This window comes from Crocuta crocuta, unplaced genomic scaffold (assembly GCF_008692635.1).
Source record: "Crocuta crocuta isolate KB4526 unplaced genomic scaffold, BGI_CrCroc_1.0 scaffold84, whole genome shotgun sequence".
Lineage (NCBI taxonomy): Eukaryota > Metazoa > Chordata > Mammalia > Carnivora > Hyaenidae > Crocuta > Crocuta crocuta.
This window is the reverse complement of record NW_027530213.1, coordinates 3,339,733-3,347,713: the sequence shown is the minus strand read 5'-3', so window position 1 is coordinate 3,347,713 and position 7,981 is coordinate 3,339,733. Positions and strand designations below refer to the sequence as shown.

The window sequence follows — 7,981 nt, the reverse complement described above, 5'->3', positions numbered from 1 at the left end:
GCCGCCGCCGCCGCCGCTTCTGCTGCTGCTGTTCCTGCTGCTGCTGTTGGTGCCGCTGCCGCCGCCGGCGAGCGGGCGGGACCGGTGTGAGTGTGAGAGTGTGTGTGAGTGAGCGTGTGCGAGGGCGAGTGTGCGTGCGTGTGTGTGTGANAAAGTTGGGGAGGGTGGGAGCCGGGGCCGCGGCCTCCCGGGAGCCGGGGCCTGGGGGCCGGAGAAAGCGCCAGACCTTCACTGGTCGCCCGAGCGGGGGGGAGGAGGTTGTCTTTCTCCTTCTCCTCCTCCTCCTCCTCCTCTTCCTCCTCATCCTCTTCCCCAGCTCCTCCCTCGTCCCTCCTCTCGGTCCCCACCAGTGTGGGATCCGCCGGGGTTCTCCGCAAGGACAATGCACGGGTTAAGAAAATGGGGCTGGCTGCTGGGCGAGGCGCCGGGGAAGGTCGGGAGCCGGGTCCCTCGGCGGCCCTCTGGGGTGTGTGCTGGAGCGAGGGCACTCGGCGTGCTCCGAAGTTGTGCAGGGAGTGCAAGCGATCCCGGCCACTCGAGGTGGAGTGATGACCTGCTCAGCAGCCGGAGGAGCTGGTGGTTGAGAATGCGTAAATTATAATTGATAACCTGGCTATTGCAACAAAACTTCACAAGTCTATTTACGGGCACAGACCAGCTCTCGCCTAGATCCACCAAAGCTGCTGAATTTCTTAACACCTCGCGGAAGGCCCCTCCCTATTCGGAAATAGTTAAAAATGGCAAAATTAGTGAGTGATTCTGACGAATGCCCTCTGCTTTTTCGTCCAACCCTAGATTATATGAACCTTGTAATCTAGGTGCAGCACTTGAATGCCAGCACCATTTGGTTTTTGAATTCCGCCCAAGTTGGTAGAAAAGACACCGTGTAGTATTGTTTTCACACGGATTTTTTTTAAAGATCAGGACGAAGAGTGCCAGGCGGTATTCTCAGGGCTTTACATATATGAACTCGCTTTTCCTACCGGTAGGAATTGTTAACCCATTTCACAGATGAGAATACTGAGCTGTGACTCACCCAAGGTCATACAGCTGGGACGCCAGGAGTCTGGAGCCAGCCTGGGCTCGTAATCACTAGGTTATAACCGATTGTTATTAAACACTGGCAAATTTTGGAGTGATCTGTGTGTAATGACTCGGGGTTCTAACCCAGAGATTGTGCCCCCGACAGTGTGGAGCATGGAGTTAAGTTTGTCGTTTGTGGAAGTGGAAAGACACAGAGGAGACCCTCGAACTGAAACTTGTCCGTTCTCCACCCTCCTCCCCCGCCCCAAACTACGTAGGCACTTATTGAATGGAAGGAATTAAGAAATATTTTTCGGTGCGTTTTGTTGTTCACACTTAATTTTAACTAAGGGTAGGCATCATTTAAGTATTGATGAGTCATGAGAAAGTTTTGTGTAAAGTTATTTTTAGGAATTTGCAAATCTTTGAGTAATTAGATTTCCCTTGTAACCCCTTGTACCTAACATATACAACACGTTTAAGGATGGGTGTATTTAATTTGATTTTGGGGAGTTCTAATAATTCAGTGGAATTACCTTTAATTTTTGTTTTCTTAAATTTGTCACGTTTTGATTGTCTAGATACCTTGAGAGAAACATTATCTTCAGACAGACTATAAATGTGAGACTAGAAGTTCATTTCAAAGAAACAGCAGTTAAGAAAAAAGTTTATTCGGTTACAGTTAAGGTTTTTAATATACACATGACTTACACTCCAGTACCCTGGTACTTTTGGAGGATTTGCCTTGAAATAGGCCCTGTGCTTATGCTGGCTGTCCAAATTCTTTCACACTTCCAACCTCATCAGAAAGTTCAGGACTCCTGGTAATATGTGTACCAAGTTCTGTAAGACAGGATAAAACGTTCATAAGAGGCATAAGCTCAGAAATTCATTATACTAGGGTCACCCCTGTGTAAGGTGAAGGCACACTTTAAAAATCTGAAAAAGATTTTGATTTGAAGGAATGGATGATCATTAGGGGTGGGAAATGGACTGAATGAGCTGGTGGGATCTTTGTTAAAAGGAATTTGGAGTTTAGGTATAACATAGATTCTTCAACATTTTAAAGACATATTGGTGGGACTTACTAGAAACTTGAGAGACACAGAATTACTGTATGCTGGGATTCAAAAATTAACCAGTTAGTCCAGTGTTTTAGGGGAACTGACGTTCAAAATAAATGAAAATACTCCATTTTAATGCAATGTCTTATTTGGAAATGTGGATAGTAAAAGAAAGACCCTTGGTTAGGATATTTTCCCCTCCTGGAATATTGTCAGATGATTGTCCTGTTTCAATTTATGGAGAGTTAATGTGTTGATAACTTAAGGGGAGGTAGCGAGTGGTAGGTGCAGCAACTGGTATTTAGAGAATTCACATACGTAGGTTTTTATAGTGCTATGAATATTTATCTGCAGAAGCAAAGTTGAGGATGACTTAGAAGCTATAGAAGGACCTTTGTTTTGAAACTAAACAAAGAACGAATATGCTAATTTGTATCGAATTTTGGGTACTACTTGAAAACTTTTTTTCTTTTTTAATAAGAACCGCTTAGCTAGTTAGATTCCTAGGGATGTTTTTACATGCGTGTTTATGGTTGGCAAGTATCTAGGGAAGAAACTTTAGGGAGAAGGAACTTTATTATGAGTGCACAGGGAATTGCCTTAGTAATAGTAAGTTTAACAGGAGGCTTCATTTTTGACTTTCTTGGTATTTGTGATAAAGGTGTCAATCTTTGTGCTTCAGAATTGGCTTCTCTCTCACTTCAAAGAACTTTCACATTTCCTACACCCACACCCCCAAGCAATTGCTCTCATTGCCCCAAGAAGAAAAAAAATAACCCTTTAAACTGAGCAAAACGCAGAAACTTCCAGGAAGATTCTTTATAAAGAACGTAGCACTTAACACAAAATTTGTTGCTCTTACAATTTTGTTGTATTCCTTATCGGTAATTTCAGCTGTGAGGGAAGACTCTCTACATTCTGTTGAGTGTTTTGATAGTTGTACCTGTTTTCTGTTTACAAGTAAAGATGTTACTTGAAGTTATCAAACATGGTCACCTGAAACTTGGTGCTAACACATTTGGCCTTGTCAAAATGTATTGTGGGACCTGAGTATACTTAGTGATTAAGCCTTAAAAAAAATTTTTTTTTTTTTTAGCATTTATTTTTCAGAGACAGAGAAGAGACAAAACATGAGCAGGGGAGGGGCAGAGAGAGGGGGAGACATAGAACCCAAAGCAGACGTAGAATCCTCTGTGCTGAGCTGTCAGCACAGAGATGGACGTGGGGCTCAAACCCTGAGCCACGAGATCATGACCTGAGCTGAAGTTGGGTGCCTAACCGACTGAGCCACCCAGGTGCCCCATGCCTTTAAAAAGACTTCTTACCATATATTATCTTAAACGTTGGGCAGTGTGTTGATGGCTAGAGAGATTGTAATTCCTAATCCATACCTTACACAGTTTTGATTAAATATTTTGGGAGGCTAAAGTTTTTGTTTAATTGGGAAAAAAAATCATCAAATTATTTCAAGTTACCTAAAACTCCTCAGTTGCCCCTAAATGAATACATTTTTTGAAATCTTCTTATAGTGTTAAGCTAGAGCTATAAAGTTTATTGCTGGTTATGTGAAAATGAAATGTTGGCTTCACAGGACAAAAATAATTAGTCAAAGGCCCGTATTAGGTAATTAAAGACAAGTCTTGTTTCCTAACATAGTGGCTATAGGCAGCTTTAGTTTCATTTTTTAGTGTATGAAAACAACATGGTTTGGAAGTATTGAATTGTATAGGCCAGCTAAACATTTTTCAGAAGTTACGCTTTTGCTTTGAAATCCTACTTTCAGAGTTGTATAACGAGTTAAAGTTTTCTTTTGGAGTTAATAGCTTACAGTACCTTGAATATCTAAAATGATGTGGTTCCTCACAGGCATAGTTTGTGCTAATGTAGAACCACTTGGGCTTTTTGACAATTGATTCTTCTGCCAGAGCTATGCACCTCTGTTCTAGAAGGGGGTTTTATTTTATTTTATTTTAAAAAATATTTTTAAATGTTTATCCATTTCTTGAGAAAGATACTTGGAGCGTAAGTGGGGGAGGGGCAGAGAGAAAGGGAGACACAGAGTCTGAAGCAGCTCCAGGCTCAGAGCTGTCAGCACAGAGCCCGATGCCCACCTGGAACTCAACAAACTGTGAGATTAAGGCTTGAGCCGAAGTAGGACGCTTGACTGACTGAGCCACCCATGCGCCCCTAGAAGGGGATTTTGAAAAGTTTCTAGTACTACTAAAGTTTTGACAAGATACTTATTTTTGTTTGTTTGAGGGACGTATGCTCATATGTAGTAGATGGTGCATGGTAGCTTAAGATGTTTTTTTACTCTTGAATTGTTTCCTATATTTTCTGTTCCCCTAATTAAAGTGCCTGTGCAAATCAGCGGGGAGGAGCTTAGGGAACTGGTTTAACATGGAACGAATCTGGTTTTCAGCATCCTCTTTATTTTACATAACATCCCTGTTCATTAAATAACCCTGTTATTTTTTCTAAGTATATCAAATTTCCAACGACAAGAGTTGATTTTTTTTTTTTTTTTAAGTTTTATGGATATTTGTGGTTAGGGTTCGCATCCTGGTATATACATCTTGGGAAGGAGATGCTCTGACACCATCCGAGGTGTGGATAAGGTCTAGTTACAGATGGCCTTTGAGGCAGCGAGCTACTGCGGTAGGAGGGCAGGCCTGACGTGGTGCTGCGCAGGGGCTCCGAGGCTTCGCAGGGCCTGCCGCGCTCCGCGCCCGTGGGGTTTTGCTAGGAGTTGGTTCCCCCTCCGGAACATGGGGCTCGGGGAGCTTCCCGTAGGGCTCTTGCGAGGTTTGGGGCAACACATACGCATTTCTTAAGAGCCTTCTCCTCTCTCTTCTCCCTCCTTGTTCTCCTCTCCATTCAGACTCATGGTTATGGTCCCAGGGTAGATGCTGCTCCTTCAGAGAGGCTTTCCCCCAAACCCCAGTGTAGGTCGGGTTCCTTGGCTGTGCATTCTTAGAGGACTCTTTTTTTTTTTTTTTTAATAGCTCTTATTGCAGATGCATGTAGAATTATTCATACATGTTCACCATTCTACTTGTTTAATGTCTGTCTCTTCTGTCCATTAGATGGTAACTTCCACCTGGACAAGAATAGTTCTTTGATCCCCGTTCCAGTCCAGCAGGGGTAGATACATGTAGGCGCGTACAGGGGATGGAATGAGGATCCTGTGTGCCGAATCCTGTCCTGGTACCACTCCATAGCTGTGTGATCTTGGGCAAAGTAGCTTCTCTGAGCCCTAGTGTTTTACATGCCGAACGTGTGCAGCGCCAGCTGCCCTGCCCAGGAGTTTGAGACTGTGGAATGAGGTACTGTAATGAGGTGCTTTGCAAAAGTGTAAAATGCCAGTTAAACGCAAGTCGGTGCAGTAGCAAGTAATTTCAGTGGTGGGGTTACCCAAGAATTTATAATTAGAGTTTCAGCTTTACTGAATTAGTAAGTAGTTATTAATATTTGTTATACGTTTTAACTTTTTATATGCATTAATTAGAATACAAGTTTGGGCCTTTGTTCTGATTAAATACAGTAGCTTAAACAAGTTTATTTCTCTCTCCTGGAAGTAATTTTGAGGCTAATACAGTGGCTGCCTGGTAGAGGAGACCTTGGTTCCTTCCCTGTGCTTAGGGAAACCCCGTTTTCTGTGTGGTAGAAGACCGTTCCCCACCATGTCCACCATCTGGGAGCACATGTGGGGAAAGCACATCTCCTTTTAAAGACGAACCTGGAAGTTGCATGACATGACTTTTGTTCACATCTGTTGGCCCAAACTTGGTCAGGTGGCCACATTTAGCTGCAAAGGAGGCTGGGATATATGGTGCCTGGCAGGGTAGCTGGTTGGTTGAAAGTCTGTTTCTGCTGAAGAAGAGGAGAATGGGGGGATTGGGAAGCATTTTCTGTCACACTTTGAAATGTTTTGGAAGAAACATACAGAAATAAGCCTTGAAAAGACCACTTACTGTACTAATTAATATGACTTATTTTCCATATTGGTCATTAAACTTTTGAACTGTGGCGTGCAAATTTAAATAGATTACTAGTTAGTATCTGCAGTATACACATATATGGTCAGATTAGAAAAAATGTAGCTGAACTTTTAGTAGTGAAGGAATTTTGGCTCTAATAGCACATTATTTTACCGACACTGTTTTCTCATAGAAACATGGTTCTTGATTGCTGTGGCTGTATTTTATGTAACTGGTATTTGGAATCTAAGCTTTTGGGTTTTATTTTAGCAGTTTCTAGTATGTATTTCTATGCTATGGTTTTGTTTTGTTTTTAAAGTTTTCTTTATTTCTGAGAGGGAGAGAGAGGCAGAGTGAGCAGGGGAGGGTCAGAAGGAGAGGGAGACACAGAATCCGAAGCAGGCTCCAGGCTCCGAGCTAGTTGTTAGCACAGAGCCCGATGTGGGGCTCGAACCCACGAACCGTGAGATCATGACCTGAGCCGAAGTTGGACACTTAGCCGACTGAGCCCCGCAGGCACCCCTGTGCTGTTTTCATACTCACACCTTCAGCAAGCAGTACTGGGATAACACTTGTGTCTTATCAGGCTTTCAGTAAATGTTTGAGTCCCTGAAGTTGTAAGGATGATAGCAGTCATGTTTAGAAATACGTTTACTCCCCAACTATGTTCCTCTTAAGTTTCTGTGGGTTTGAACAAAGAGGATCTAGGATTCCTTTGAACTATACAGTGTTATTATTAGACCTAGTGGAGACCTGAGAGACTACTGGTTTTCAAACAGGCTTCTGGAGAACTTTTCAGAGTTGAGAGTTGCCCAAGCTCAGGTACTGCTCTTTCTCTAGGTTTGGGGTGATGCTCCAGAATCTCCTTCCTTCCTTCCTTCCTTCCATCTGCCTGTCTGTCCATGAATTTATTCTTAGAGCGAGTGCACGCGCATGGGAGGGGCAGAGAGAGGAGAGAGAATCCTAAACAGGTTCCACCCTGTCAGCACAGAGCCGGATGCGGGGCTCCATCCCATGAACTGTGAGATCACTGTCTGAGCCAGAATCAAGATTCCGAAGCTTAATGGACTGAGGGGCCCAGGTGCCCCAGGAATCTATTTTCTTAATTAGGTCTCCAGGTAATCCTGGTATGGTAGAAACATTTTGAGAAACATTCGTAGAGTTCATCTTCCTCATTTTAAAGCAGGAAATGGATGTAAAGAAGCTTAATGACTAACCAGTTCTCCAGAATAAGCTGGTCTCTAGGGCTGGTGTATGTTTTCCTGGCTCCTGGTTCTTTGTTCTTTATACAAACACAGGAGAGGAACCTGTACTAACTGCATTGGGATTTTATAGGGATACAGGTTATTCTCAAATAGTTGTGTTTTATGTGTGAGCTCATTGTTGGGAACAGTTAGATCACTTGTCCTTTTAACAAATCGAGGGAGTCAAGTGAAGATTTAAAGGTGGGAAGTTGAGGTTTTAAATAAGGTGTTATCTCTGTGCTCTAGTGGACAGGGTCATGCCCTGCAGTGTGAGGGGAGATGGTAGGTGCCTGTCGGGCATGCGTAGAAGGAACTAAGTAGGTGTCCCCAAGTTACTATCTTTTCCAAAATCTGCTCTTCTCACAGCCGAATTCATTCCTTTAGATTTAGCAAAGAGCTGAATTCCCTAAAGTGGAAATATTCCCAGAGGAATGTCTTTTATCTGTATATCAAGTTAACATTTTATTTTTATGAATTAGCTGGCTGTCATTTTGGAAATTGGAGATTAGCACCTGCACTAATAAGAGTGCTTCGTGGGAAGGGGAGGCAAGAGCAGAGCGCGTGTGCCCTTGCCAGAGCAAGACCAAGGGCATGTTTTGGAGAAATGTCAGCTTGTGGTAAAGTCCTGGAAAGGCTGTTGGAGACTTTTCTGGTGGCCAGAGGTTGGTGG

The 7,981-nt window shown here is 43.2% G+C and overlaps 1 protein-coding gene across 2 annotated transcripts in view; it reads left to right on the top strand.

Moving 5' to 3' along the window:
- The window catches only part of DYRK1A (dual specificity tyrosine phosphorylation regulated kinase 1A), a 146,943-nt gene that overhangs the window by 174 nt on the left and 138,788 nt on the right, over positions 1 to 7,981 (top strand). Inside the window, exon 1 of one of the 2 annotated variants that reach the window (XM_077765447.1) lies at positions 5,396 to 5,413. The exons of the other annotated variant lie outside the window; for it this stretch is intronic. The gene's annotated coding sequence lies outside the window, so the exon portion shown is untranslated. Of the gene's footprint in view, positions 1 to 5,395; positions 5,414 to 7,981 lie in introns of those variants that run through there. 2 annotated transcript variants of the gene reach the window in all.